Here is a 14434-nt window from a genome sequence, read left to right on the forward strand (position 1 = left end):
AAAGTTTATCTACAAGATATATGCATGTCTACGGTGCTTACAGCATCTATCAATCATTTATATTAAGGGTACACTTCTAATCTATAAAGCATGCCTGAGAGAACAATTAGGTAATGCAATAGACTAAGTTAAAACAACTCAAGTGAGTTGCAAAATACCTGCCTGCCACAGCACAAAAAACACAAAACAAAAAAAACAAACAGTCCAGTAGGATAATAAAGAAGATCCTACAAATCTGGGTCACTCTTGTTTTCATTTAATTCCTAAGATGTTTATTTTCATATGTCCCAGACCTTCTGTTCACTCTACTATAAAAAAACCCACACACACCACACACCACCACCTACCAACAACCACAAACAAAATTGAAGGCAAGTTACATTATGTAATTTGAAGTAAAAACACTATTCATTGAGGAATGTAATTGAATGTCATGCCCTATTGACTTTCATTATTATGCAATAGATAAAATAGATCAAACAAAAAGTTACAGGAGAAAGTCATATACATTTGATAACTTAATAAACTAAAATCCCAGTGGGTTCACTAGCTTCAGGTACAAGCACAAGTTTCAGGGGCATAAGATGCTGCTTTACAACAAACAGGGAGTCCCATCACTAAATATTCGAGTTTGTATTGTCACTAGAGCTTGAAAGCAGATTTCAGTGCTGTCAATAGATTCTAATGCACAGATTGTAATTAGCATTAAAGATGACCTGCAAAATAAAGACAGCTGGGCTTGTGTGCTTTGCTTCCTTATTATGCATGAGGAGACCTGAAAGGGTTTGGGGGTTTAAATTGGCTTCTGCCCCCGCCCCCTTTTTTTTTTTAAACTTCAGAAATTCAAGTCCTGTATAGCCTAAGGGTCATTGATGGCGGATAAGTAGTGACATGACATCAGCACAAGCACCAAGAGTGAAAATTGAGTGGAAGGAGTTCTCAGTCAGAATTTAAAGCTAAATTTTGTTAATTAACTAAGTCCCTTAGGGTGAGATCCACACACGTATTTAGGTGTCGAAATTCCATTCTGAGACACCCCTGCAAACCACAAAATTGCTCAGCTGCTGCCTAATATTGAAGGCACCTGAAATCACTTGGCACTTACGTTTTTGTGTAAAAAAAAAAGTTACCTAGGCACCTGTGTTTCTGCCTCTGAGCATGCACACTGGTGCCCCACTCTAGTGCCTAGGAACTTACCTTCCTCCTAAGCCCCAGAGTTATTTACAAACCATGGGCAAGGCAGGTATTGGACTGCCTAAATAATGTCTTGGACCCAATCTGGTAAGCATGCTCAGAGGTCACTTAACCCCAACAAGCAGTTGCCAGGAGGCAGCAGCCCTCCTTTCTAATCTTTAGCTCCATGCCTAGAGCACTTATCCAGGATGGGAGAGACCCGTAGTTCAAGGCCCCCCTTTGCCCCATGAGGAGAAGGGACCTGATCATGGGTCTCTCCCTCTCATGTGATGCTCTGACCACTAGACTATGGAATATTCTGTTGGGTCTTCCCCCGCAATCTCTCCTATGGAAGTTGTTGCATTTTAACTAACTAACTGATTAAATATTAATTGGGCCAAAGAGTGTGAGAATGACCCAATAGCCCAGTAGTTAGAGCACTCACATAGGGCTTGAACAGTTATCTGCCACCTCTTGTCTCATTGGGAGGGACAAATCAGGTGGATCCAACATCCTGAGTGAGTGCTTTAAGCACGATGCTAAAGGTTATAAGGAGCTGCTCTTCTTTCTGCTTGCCCTCTTCCCTGCCAGTGACTATTTTATGGGATTAGATAGCCTCTGAGCATGCCCATCAGATTGGTCCCAAACCACAACTTTAGGCAGCTAGACACCTATCTTCCCTTAGTTCATGAATCATAAGTAGAGATGGGTATGCTAAGCCCCACACTTCTCAGAATTTGGTGCCTAGATCTGGACTGCAGGCCGGCACCTCTCTCATCAGCATCTCCCATTGACTAGAGTAGGCAGCTCCCCACCTAGCATGGTGGCTTTCTAAGGCACCTGTCTCTCCCCGTTATTGTCTATGGAGCCTAAGCACCTAACTCAGGCATTGTGGATCACAGTGTTGTTCCTGTGATTTTCTGTGCTTCAGAGTTAGGCATTAGGTGTTGTGATAGTGGATCTGGGCCTTCATATTTAAATCAGTGACTAATTATTTTGAAGAACGGGAAAAAAATTCAAACAACCATACCTGTAAAATTGAGGAGGGAAAAGCTAAAAATATACATCTGAGCCAAAAGCACTCCAGCAAACCCAGGGAAAATCCACATTCCTGATATGTCTAAGGTAAACAAGCTGAAAACTGCCTCCTTAAAAGAGGAAAAAGTGGGGGTGGGGATGACAATGATATCACACACTTGCCAGCCTTATACACTGTGCAAGGAGTGTGCAGAGAAGGCCAAGCCACTGTGGCATGAAGCATTTAAATTCTGGGAAATTCCTCCAGTTGTGTCATTTGGTGACCTCTAGGGGATTTGACTGCCAATCTTCTAAACAAAACCCTGAAATTTTCCAAGATACCAATTTGGGAGGAGCTCCAAGCACTTTGGAAGACAGGATTAGAATTCAAAATGATCTTGACAAACTGGAGAAATGGTCTGAAATAAGTAGGATGAAGTTCAGTAGGGACAAATGCAAAGTATTATGCTTAAGAAGGCCAATTGAACAAATACAAAATGGGAAAGGACTTCCTAGGAAGGAGTACTACAGAAAAGCATCTGGGGGTTTTAATAGATCACAAACTATGGCTTGGTCTACACTAGAGGCTTTTGTCAACCAAACTCAGCTTTTGGTGCCAAAGCAGTGGTGGTGTACACACTACAATCCTCCCCACCACCAACCCAACTCCCCTGATTTTCCAACAAAATAAAACCACCTCAATGAGAGGTGTAGAGCTTTTTGCACCAAAGTTTTAGCAACAAAGCATCAGTGTAAACACCACACTTGGTTCAGTGGTGGTAAATGGCCTCTAGGAAGTGTCCGCCCATCCTGACCGCTCTGGCCATCAGTTTGAACTCCGCTGCCCTGTAGCCATTCCAGCCTTCCCCCTTTAAAGTCCCAGGAATTTCTGAAATTCCACTTCCTGCTTGGTTGGCATGGAGAGCTCACATCTCATCTTCCCAGCTGATCATGGCACTTCCATGTATTAAATGGTCTACCACTTGGAGCACACCGGAGCTTCTGGATTTGATTGGCATTTGGGGAGAAGGCACTATGCAGTCCCAGCTCTGCTCTAGCTGAAGGAACGGATACCTATGGTCAATTTCTCATTTAATGGTGGAGAAGGGCTAAGGGGACATGCTGCAATGCCATGCGAAAATCAAGGAGCTGTGGCAGGTGTACTAAAAGGCTAGGGAGTCAAACAGTCGTTCTGGTGCAGAGACAAAGACCTGCCACTTCTATAAGAAGCTAGAAGCCATACTCAGCGGTGACCTCACCTTCACCACCAAGAGACCCACAGATACCTCTGCCTGTCTGGGGGCAGCAAACACCAGACTCAGCCCCGATGAAGTTGGGGCGAGGAGGTTGAGTTGGATGATGATGTGGCACAGAGAACTGGTTCGTTTGGTGACTTGGGGAGTCAGGATCTTGTCTCAATCTCGGGAGGGCTCAAGGCAGTTCCAGCCCTCCGGCTCTGGCATGCAGGATGCAGGAGCTTGGTTAAATGATTTTTTTGAGCTGATACTGCTCAGCTATCAGGTACAGCGGTCCTTTGCTTTGTTGCATTATACAGATGGTTGAAGGGACAGAAATGCACAAGGGTAGCTGTGTTTGCATGTGCTTACTATTCCCCATGTCAGTTAGGCACTACAGTAGAGAAGTGTGTTAATGCCACTGAGATTTCACAGGAATCCTCCAGAGAGATTTCTAAGAAAAAACTTTCCTGGAGGTACTCGCCAATCCTCTGCCGGAGATTGTTTCTTGTCCCATTGTAGGAAATGTTTCCATGCCAATCAGCCATCATTTGTGCAGGGATAAAATCGGCACACAGGTGAGCAACATAGGGATCCAGTTTGAAATTACTCACATGGAGATCCCTGCTTACTCTCAGGAGTGAGAGATCAGCTTCTAGGGACCTTGCTTCTGGAAAATGGTGGCCCAATTGGAATTTTTGTACCCATCTTCCTGCATCAAAACCCTAAACCACCACCCACCCAGAACCTTTCCCCAGCTTGAGGGCCCCCCACAGGCACAACTCACCCTGCCCTGGTTGTTCATCAAGCTGTGCACTTGCCAGAGTACAGCGAGGTAAAGGTATATTTAACAATAACGTGTCAATGCTGTTTTTGCACTCACAATGCTTCTGTTCATTGTGCTTCTACAGATGTGCCTTTAAGAGGAAACTCCCAGACACACACACACACACACACACACACACACACACAGACACACACACACACAGCACCTGAGGCTGATCATAAAATAACCACGGAGAACCAAAAACTACTCCAGTCCCAAGGTGGGGTGGGGAGGGGCAGGGGTAGGGAAAAAGAAAAATCAGCAGACTGATAGGGAAAATCAGGAGCAAGTGATAGCAGGTCACAAACACATGATAAAAGCCATGGAGGAGCAAACAGCTGCTAAAGTCACTCATAATGCTGCAAACTGAATTCATGCAGCCAATACAGAACTGCTTTCTATGCCCTCCCCAAACATTCCTATCAAACTCCAGGCTTATCTCAGTACCCTATTCAGTTGGCTACCAGAATGATAGCTGGACTTAGCTCACAGTGCCCCTCACTGTTTTCTCCCCTCCAACCCAGCTTTTCATGCGTGTTGTGAATAATTATTATTTAATAAAGACATACTCTGTGAAGAATAAGCAATCTGTCTCTTGCACATGGTGGTTGCACCTCACATTACTTTCCAGCTTGCACTGTGTATCAGTCACAATAGGACAGTGCTATTTACAAAGACACCATCTTGAGGAACTATTTTGACAATGAGCATCAAGGTCTCCCTGATTCGAATGGCCCCCCTTTGTGCCTCTCTAATAACCCTGACATCTGGTTGTTCATATTCAGTCACAAGGCGATCCGCCTCTGTGTTCCACCCAGGGGGAAACTTTTCACCCTTAATATTTTTGAAGCTAAGGAGCACATAGCAGGGGGTATAACCATGGGAATATTTTCCTCATTTAGGTCTAACCTGCCATAAAGGCATCACCAGCAGGCTTTTAATCTGCCAGACACACATTCAATGGTCATGCGTCACCTGGTCAGCCTGTTATTGAAGCGCTCCTTGATATTATCCAGGTTGCATGTATAAGGCTTCATGAGCTATGGCAGTAAGGAATAGGCTGGGTCTCCCAGGATCACTATGGGCATTTCAACATCCCCCATTGGAATCTTTTGGTCTAGTAAAAGAATCCCTGCTTGCAGATTTCTGTACAGGCCAGTGTTCCTGAAGGTGTGCAGCATGCACCTTTCCTGACCAACCACACTGATGTCAATGAAACGCTCACAGTGATCCGCAAGTGCCTGCAGTATCATAGAGAACTACCCCCTTTCTATTGAGGTACTTCATTGCAAGATGGTCTGGAGCCAAAATTGGGATAAGCATGCCATATATTGCTTAGGGAATCCCATTGCTGCAAAGCCATTCACTATTTCACACACATTTCCAAAACTCACAGTCCTTCATAGCAGAATGTGATTAATGGTCCTGCAGACTTGTGATTACACAGCTCCAACAGGGGACTTCCTGACTCCAAACTGATTAGTGACTGACCGGTAGCAGTCTGAAGCTACCAGCTTCCACATGGCGATCTCCACACACTTCTCCACTGCGAGGGCAGCTCTCATTCTGGTGTCCTTGCACTGCAGGACAGGGGCGAGCTCTGCACAGAGTTCCATGAAGGTGGTTTTGAGCATTCAAAAGTCTGGAATGATGAGCAGTGGCTACAGATCTGCATAATGATGCAGTCCCACCACCCAGTGCTTGTTTCATGCACCCAAAAGCAAGAGTACACTGTGTGCAGATGCTCTGTGAATGCAAACAGTAATCCAGCGTTTGTTTGTTTGCCTGGCACACAGCAGGTCAGGCTCTTGGACTCCTGTTCCGATTGGAAGCTCAAGACATACTGCATGACCAGCCATGATGTGTTCAGAACACTGACAACGACAGTGAAGAGCAGTGCAGGATCCATCCTTTCAGATAGAATTGGCAACACTCAGAAGATTGGGGCTGTTGAAAAATGCTGCAAAATGCAGTTGGAAGCCCATGGAATGGAGGGACAGAAATCACTGCAACACAGGATGTTGAACTGCTTTCCCAGAACTCCTAGTGGCACAAGGCAGTGAGTTGCACAGTGGGATAGCTGCCCACAGCACACTGCTCTCAAAGTTGATGCTAAAGCACCAACTATGGACGCGCTTTGGCTACATGAGTGATGTGTGGACAGGCACAAGTGTTGTAATTACAGCACATTTGATCACCACTGTAACTTGCATTGACAACACTTTCTAGTATAGACAAGGGTGATTAGTCAACAATGTAATACTGTTGCAACACACACAGGAGTTTTATAAGCAAGACACAAGAACTAATTAATTCTTTCACAGTACTCAACACTGATAAGGCCTCAACTGGAATATTGTGTCTGGTTCTGAGCACCACACTTTGGGACTGTTATGGACAAATTGGAGAAAGTCCAGAGGAAAGCAAAAAACGACTAAAAAAAGTCTAGAAAACATGACCTATGAAGAAAGCTGAAACAAACCCAATTTTTCAGTCTGGAGAAGAAGACTGGGGTGGGGGGAACATGACAATGGTCTTCATATATCAAGATTGTTATAAAAAGGAGGGTGATAAATTGTTCTCCTGATTCACTGAGGACATGACAAGAAATAATGGGCTTCAATTGCAGCAAGGGAGATTTAGGTTAGACATTAGAAAAAAACTTTTTAACTATCAGGGTAATGAAGCACTGGAACTAATTATCTAAGGAGGGTTGTGGAATCGGTCATTAGAGGTTTTCAAGAACAGGTTAGACTAATGGTCTGGAGAATACTTAGTCCTATGTCAGTGCAGGGGACTGGACTTGATGACTTAACCAGGTTCCTTCCAGTCTCACATTTCTAAGATTGTATTAGAGAGAATGATTTTCAGTTACTTGGCTGTGCCACCAACACCTGTGCTCATTTCTCCACTTCCTAGTAACCCACAAAGGACTAAAGGTAGTGAAGTTCCAGGCAGTATTGTACTTGCTATGCAGGCTAAGGTTCTGCTTAAACCTACACTTCCTTAGAGAGACTTCCTCAATGGTCCTACAAGAACTGGCCATGGTTATCCCCTGGGCTATTTCTGCAGTGAAGATTTTCTAATGACCCCCTGCTTGCAAAATGAAGGGTTTCAGGAAAAGTTAGACCCCTTACCTTCAAGATAGAAAAATGCAACAATACATTCTATCACAGGGTTTATAGGAGTTTTGTTTTGTGGGATGAAATATGTGCATCAAATTCAGGAATTAAAGATCTGCTTATAGGAATTAAGACTCATTCTGGACCTTTCAGCCAGTAAGGTGCCAAATGGCAAGTTCACACATTAAAATCTGTGCCTCTGCTTTGGCTTTTGTTTCCTGTGGAGTAAGAGCTGTGACCACAGGAGCATCTCAAAACTGACTGGCAGAAGCTTCCTCCCCCCCGCCCATATTTTACGCCATATTACGCCCCCTGTAATTCACATCAGGCCTGAGACGCTCATTTTCCTAACAAACTATTGTTATAATATATATCCCAAAAGTGTCATGTAAGGCAGTGGTTCTTAACTTGTGCTCCATGGACCCCTGGGCATCCATGGACTATGTCTAAAGGGCCTGCAAAATACAGACTGTAAACTGACTGAACAGAATTCACACACACACACACATTTCCAAGTGGGCCCACACCTCCATTCAAAATTTCCAAAGGGGTCAGCCAATAAAAGGAAAAGGTTGAAAACTACTAATGTAAGGTATCATATGTAAACTAGTGACGCACTGGTGATGTATGTATGGGTTATGCATAAGGAGTTACAGATGTGTGCTGGAAATAGGTTCTTAAAGTGTGTTAGGGAGGCAGAGCATAAACTCAGCCTTCTCTAGACAAAGGAATGTGTATGACCTGTCCGACTGGTTTGGTTACAGGCAAAGGACAATGAAAGTACATTTACATCTGATGTAACAAAGCCAGCAAGTGAAATGAGCTGGGAAGATGACTGCTCAACAATCATGCTGCAAGACAGAATCTGCACCCCAGGAAGCCTTCCAGGCTCTTGAGGCAGAGATAGTGGACTTCAAGTAACACAAAGGGAGCAAAAAGTCACTTTAAGAGACTTATGGAGACAGCACACTTTGAGCCTGTGAAAGCTGGCCTGAAGGCAAGAACTGATGGAAACTTGATGCAAGTGAGACATCTGCTTAGACAAAGTTTGTAACTAGCTAAGTTTTAGTAACTAGGAAGTGTTTTGTTTTATTTGTAGCCATACGATAAGTGATACTAAGCAAGAATCAATGTTATCTTCTCTTTATTAATAGACTCGTTCTTGTTTTATTACAAAACTGGCTCATTGCTGTGTATTAACCGTGGAGGGCGAGTCTTCAGCTAGCCTAACAGGCTGGTGTGTACACTCTCTTTGCTGCAAAGCTAATTCCTGTGTGTGTCCAGTGAGAGAACCAGACACTGCAGGGTGGGGAACATGGGTTCACTGATTGTTACCTGCAAGGCAAAGTTTGGGCTTACAGTCGTGAAACTTTTGCTGGCAAGGCAGACAAGCTGATGTGTCAGGGAGCTAACACACAGCTTAGCAGCAGCAGCAGAGCTCACACCGCTCTGCATCAGCAGGAAACACGGCGGCTCACAGTTCTGGATGTCCTAAGCACAAAATGTAATCTAGTCATGGTTACCTCACTAACCAAATCAGCCAAGCTCAGTTGTGGATCCTTTTGGGGCAGTCATTTTTTGCTAAGTTACTTGCATAATAGAAGACTTTTTGCAGGAATCTAGCTACATCTTAGCTCAGTGTCTGATTCAGTGTTTGTTGCTACTGCACGATATGATTGAGAGTCTTGCTTTAAACCCCAGCTCCTAGAGTCATACAACTGAGTCTCCACTCCCACCTCCTTTAAAAAAAACAAAAAAAAAAAAAAAAAAAAACCCTAGCCCTCATAGTAGAGAAAAATTTGAAAGTGGGAACAGAGTGCAACCTAAAGGCTCAGAAGCCAGCAAGCAAATCAAACCCCAAAATTCTTAAAAGATCATGTGGTTTTTGAATACTTGAGGTTGACTATACTGGAACTGTTCTCTTAAAAGCCAGTGACTCCTGACTGAGAGAATGTCCCTGTGGGCACAACGGTCTCTTGTCCAGGATAATCTAAACTCCACTGGATAACAACCTTACCTGCTTTATCACAGCTTTAACTATAACACTAAAAAATAATAATTAACAGCCACAGTTAAAGATCAGAAAGTCTGTCCCTTCCTATCTAAAATCATATGCCAAAGTGTCTGTTTATAGACGGGTTAGGTGTACTCTGCTATCCAGAACTAATGCAATACAGTTATGATTAAATTCTAATTGAAGGGCAACTGGTCCATATAGTGTACACCATATCTGGAGCATTCCTGTTGGCAGGCAATCAGCAGAGCCTACTTTCTGTATATTTCCCCTATGCAAAAGGAATCAGGTAGCATGGCACCAGGTCCAGTCCTCATGTCCCTGAGAAGGGGTGTGACTGTACTTCAGCAGACCGCCCCCCCCCAAACTGCTAGGAGAGCCCCATGAAAGTTAGCAGTAATTGAGTCACCAACATCCAGCCAGAAGTTCAGACTTTGCCTAGTCTCTGGGTTTCCACCATATTGGGGAGGGAGGGGGTGGAGAGGAACTCACTCCCTATTGGAGTCTTGAATACTTGAATACTTGGGCCAACATGGAGGCTGAACAGCTGCTGAAAATTCTATAATCAAGCCATATTTACTCCTGAAGTACAGGGGAGATCCTGGAAATAGATGTGATGTAATTTTCTCTGGAACTATGGCGCAACACTATGTTCAGATACAGGACAATTTCCTGCACAACAGCTGTTTAGATGCCTATTAATTTAACAGCCAAACTTTGCATTGCATAACATTGACACAGACTTAAAGAGAAGCAGCACATTGATCAAGAAAGTCAAGCATCAGCACTTAATAGTAACAGCGATGACCCTGCACTAGTCCGCAAGAGGAAAGGAGAGAAATCAATTACACTATTTGACACCCCCCCACCCCCACACTGCTACTGTCATGCAGTGGCTTATATCCAAGCCACTTTAATCGCTTCCCCTAGGAATGCGAATTCTATGAACATGAAATGCTTCACACGTCAGAGTCCTTAGAGGTCAGACACAGCCTGCAGCCAGTCAAAAGGAGGAAGATGGTGAGGATGACATTTCTTCACAAACAGACCCAGAGACAGCAACACTGATGATTTCTGAACCCCCAAGGACTTAACTATACACGTCCCTGATGACAGGTCAATGAGATGCAAGAAGTGATTCTTCAAACATCACTTGAGAATTATTTGTGCTACTGTTAAGATACTTTAAATCCATTTTTGTTTGTACATTCTTAGTTTTGAATAGTTAAATCATTTGACTGTTCTATAATGTCCTAACATTTTAAATGGGGAAAGAGATAGTGTATTCAGCAATCCATTTAGTTACATAATTGTCTGATCTGGTCAAGATTCAAGTAGATCCCACAGGGTGAAACTGCATAGCAGACTATAAGTTGGAGTAAGAATGCTACGGAGTCTGCAGCCAAGGTGAAAAGAGGGAGTCTTAAAAACCTCACCAGTACTAACATGGATTCAATTTAACGAGTGTTCACAATGGTGGGTGCCCTAGCATAAGAGACTATTGGCTTTGGCATTTTTGCCATGATATTAGTTAAACACTTAAAGGGATATTTTAGACGCGCGCGCGCGCACACACACACTTTTGAGAACTCAAATTCCTTGGCACCTGACCAGAGCTAGGTGGTGTAACAGCAGAGTCTCTTTTCTTGGCCTGGCCATCCTTCCATCATAATGGAGGCACAGCCAGGCCAGATTTGAGTAGTGTTGTGACCCTGCACACCAAGTTACAGCCTCACTCACTCAGTTTGGCCCAGCTGCCCCTCAGTGAGGGAAGGGAGGCTGGGCCAAATTTGAGTGGCATTGTTAATCCATGCACCAGGTCACGGGGCATCTCACTGCAATTTGGCCCAGCTGTCCCTTCATTGGTGACAGAGAAGCAGCTTGGCAAAGCTCAGGTCCTTGCCACTTTTGCAGACTTTCCAGTGCCATGGTAGCTAAATCAATCAGTTTAACAGTAAAAATGCCAGTAGTGGCCAGAACCTATTTACAGTAAGGGTCTCACCAATTTAGTTGAACCCACCGCATCACGGTAGGAATTTTCCTCAAGTGTAATCAAAGCCTGCATATGCCCAGCATGTTAAATAAAGAATCCCTTATGTACTTACTACCGAATTCCATCTCTTTTATTGCAGACCTTTACTAAACATTGCTGGAGGACTCTAGATCCAAGCAGCAAGTGTCAGACACTAGAAATTATTCCCCAACTGTGAAAAAAAATAATGTGGCACTATTCCCTGCTGAATAACAATATGACCTTTGATTTTAACAGTTTGGTTTATTTGAAATGAATTCTTAGAACCAGAGGCAGCCTGTTCAAGTTTTTAGTTACTTTAATTTGCCAACTATCCACTAATGTTTAAATCTATGTTCAAGAGCAATTTCAAAAAACCAGAGTTCTCTTTCAGGAGAATCATTTCTAACCGCTATGATTATGCGCCAGATTCTGGAGTACTCTTCTTTAATCTATACTCACACCCTTATGCAACATTTTAATTTAGAATAACCATGCCATGCCTAATGCAATGGCAGAGAGAAAGTTTCCAATACAGCACAGGGAAAAGTGATAATATTTTAAAATAGGACAGATGCATGCAAGAATCTTATTAGGACAATAACAAATCCTATAGCCTCTCTTAGAATGACAAAAGTGCTGAACAGATGAGCTAATTCTTGGGTCCAGGGCAAAGATATTTTTTCAAAAGCTTGTGCCATCCCTACATGCTCCCTTGTAGTCAGGTGTGGAGCAGCACATACACCTCACCTTAATTTCCCCAATGAAGGCTGTTATGTATCAAAAAAACATTATCTACATCCCTTCCCCACTTATTTAACCAACAGTTCCACACAAACACAAGGAATACCTTCACCCAGGTTTTTCAGCAGGGAGCAGATGCCATCTGAATTTCACTCCCACATCCAGGCCTTTTACCCACAATGCACTCTCAACTTGGATTCCTTCCATGGAGCCAAGGCCTCTGTAGAGCCTTTTTGCCAGCTAAAGCTCTTCTCTCAGCAGCATACAACACTTCACCAGCTGAGCTTCCTACAGTTATCTAAAAGGTTCCTTCCTAAATCCCTTTTACCATCTGCCTCCTCTCACTAAAAGCACCCTCCCACCACCACCACCACCTGGTGCCTTTTATCAGGTCCAGGTGTTCATTAATCAGTTAGCTGCCAACCAACCACTTAATTACATGCAGGTAACCTGAGATACACTCATTCTCCTCAGAGAAACCCAACATAGATAGATGAGGCTCTGACTTCCCTCAAAGGGGCCAGTAGCTTAGTGACATGGCTGTATACCAACATTGCACTTCCCTATTCTGCAGGGTTGCTAAAGGCAGTTCAGCCCACAGTGAATGTTAGAGCAGCCTTGGGGTTGCTCTAATTTATGCTGCATTAGTAATGCTGTCCCTCAGAGCTCGGAATCACCAATTGGTAGTCCCTGTCTAACATGCCCACTATGCTTAGGAAGGGAGGCAAATCAGTAGGGGTGATGTAGACAGCTGTGGTGGTTCTGCGCCAGCCATGGATTTCCTTATGCCAGGGAAGTGCTCAACTGCCCAGTTAGGATAGCTTAGATGCCCCTTTACAACACTAGGGACTTCCTAGGGCCCAGAGTCTGGCCAATGCAATAGATACAGTAAACCAGCTATTTTCAGAGAATCAGATAAGATGCATTTTGTAGGGGCTCTTCTAAGATGGGTATAAAGATATTTCCTTACTAGAGTCAAATGACATTAAATAATAGCTCTGGATCCTATAGCACAGGGAAATAGAACTTCACCAAGCACAACACTGCCTCAGTTTCTACACCACCCAACCAATAGTGACTGTCTTTCTGAAGCTAGGAAAGGACACGGTCTTCTTAAGCTTTGTTGGGGTTAGTCCACAGAGTCACTAACCAGACCTGCAGAATTGTCCCTTCTTTCTAGAAATAAGCATAAGTACACAGTTCTTCCCCAAGACTCAAATGCTCCTTATCCTGCTAATGCCTCTAAAGAGGCTTTCTTGATCAACCACTGAAAGCCCAGACTTGGGCACCTAAAAACAACTGGTGCCTGGGGAACATGCACAAAACACAAAAAATTAACACAACCTCAAGGTTATGTTGACTAGTTCTAAGCAAACCTCAAGAGATTCTATGTTTCCACTGGTTGTAGATTCTTCTTCCAATTCCTTTAGTTTAAAAATCTGACCGCAAAGGGAACTCATCAGCACCAGCTTTCTCACACAGTGCATGGATTATTTATATTAGTTTTATATTGCACATCAGTACGCCTAGTAAAAAAACAATAGGAAGGTAGGCATGAGTAGTCCTGCTGAAATTAATGAGGGTATGTCTACACTCAAATCCCTACAGCTGCACCACTGTAGCACTTCAGTGTAGACACTCACTACAGTGACAAGAGGGGTTCTCTCATCACTGTAGTTAATCCATCTCCCAGAAAGGCAGTAGCTAGGCAGACAGAAGAATTCTTCCATTGACCTAACTCTGCATACATCAGGGATCAGGCCAGCATGGGTAAATCCCTCAGGGGCATGAAAAATCCACACCCCTGTGAGATGTAGCTTTGCTGATGTAAGTTTTCAGTGTAGACCAGCCCTCAGAGTACTTTCAGGAATAAGGCTACAAGCTTACCCACCCTGAAAATGTCTGATTTGCAAACATTAGCAGCTGCCATTTCAAATTTAAGAAAAAATTTCCCAAGGGTTCCCACTAGGAACTATGGGCTCATATGTTTTCATTTTAATAAACAAAGCTATTGTTAATCTTATAGGAGTACAATGAGCATTACAAAATAGCAAGTTTCTTTTTTCCTTTATTTACCTTCCTATCAAATGCATTTAATTAAAAGAAATTGTGGTAAAATTCAAAACTAGCCCACAAGCACATAACCTCTGTGCCAAATTTCAGCCAAGTGTGAAATTCCATGGATTATTAGGTTATTAAACTTCTGGAACAAGAAGTTATAAGAGAAGTGCTGACACAACTGTAGCTCTTAGCAGTAGCAATACCACCATCATAATTTAGAGCTAAACTAGA

General features: G+C 43.4%; 1 long non-coding RNA gene across 2 annotated transcripts in view; it reads right to left on the reverse strand.

Moving 5' to 3' along the window:
- Positions 1 to 12428, reverse strand: part of LOC137162117 (uncharacterized) — a 54157-nt gene extending 41729 nt beyond the window's left edge. For both annotated transcript variants that reach the window (XR_010922286.1, XR_010922287.1), the window contains exon 1: positions 12249 to 12428. This is a non-coding gene — a long non-coding RNA (uncharacterized lncRNA). The remainder of the gene's footprint in view (positions 1 to 12248) is intronic.
- Positions 12429 to 14434: the final 2006 nt, after the last annotated feature.

Source organism: Emydura macquarii, unplaced genomic scaffold (genome assembly GCF_026122565.2).
Source record: "Emydura macquarii macquarii isolate MOO-44397 ecotype Brisbane River unplaced genomic scaffold, CSIRO-AGI_Emac_v2 contig_2422, whole genome shotgun sequence".
Lineage (NCBI taxonomy): Eukaryota > Metazoa > Chordata > Testudines > Chelidae > Emydura > Emydura macquarii.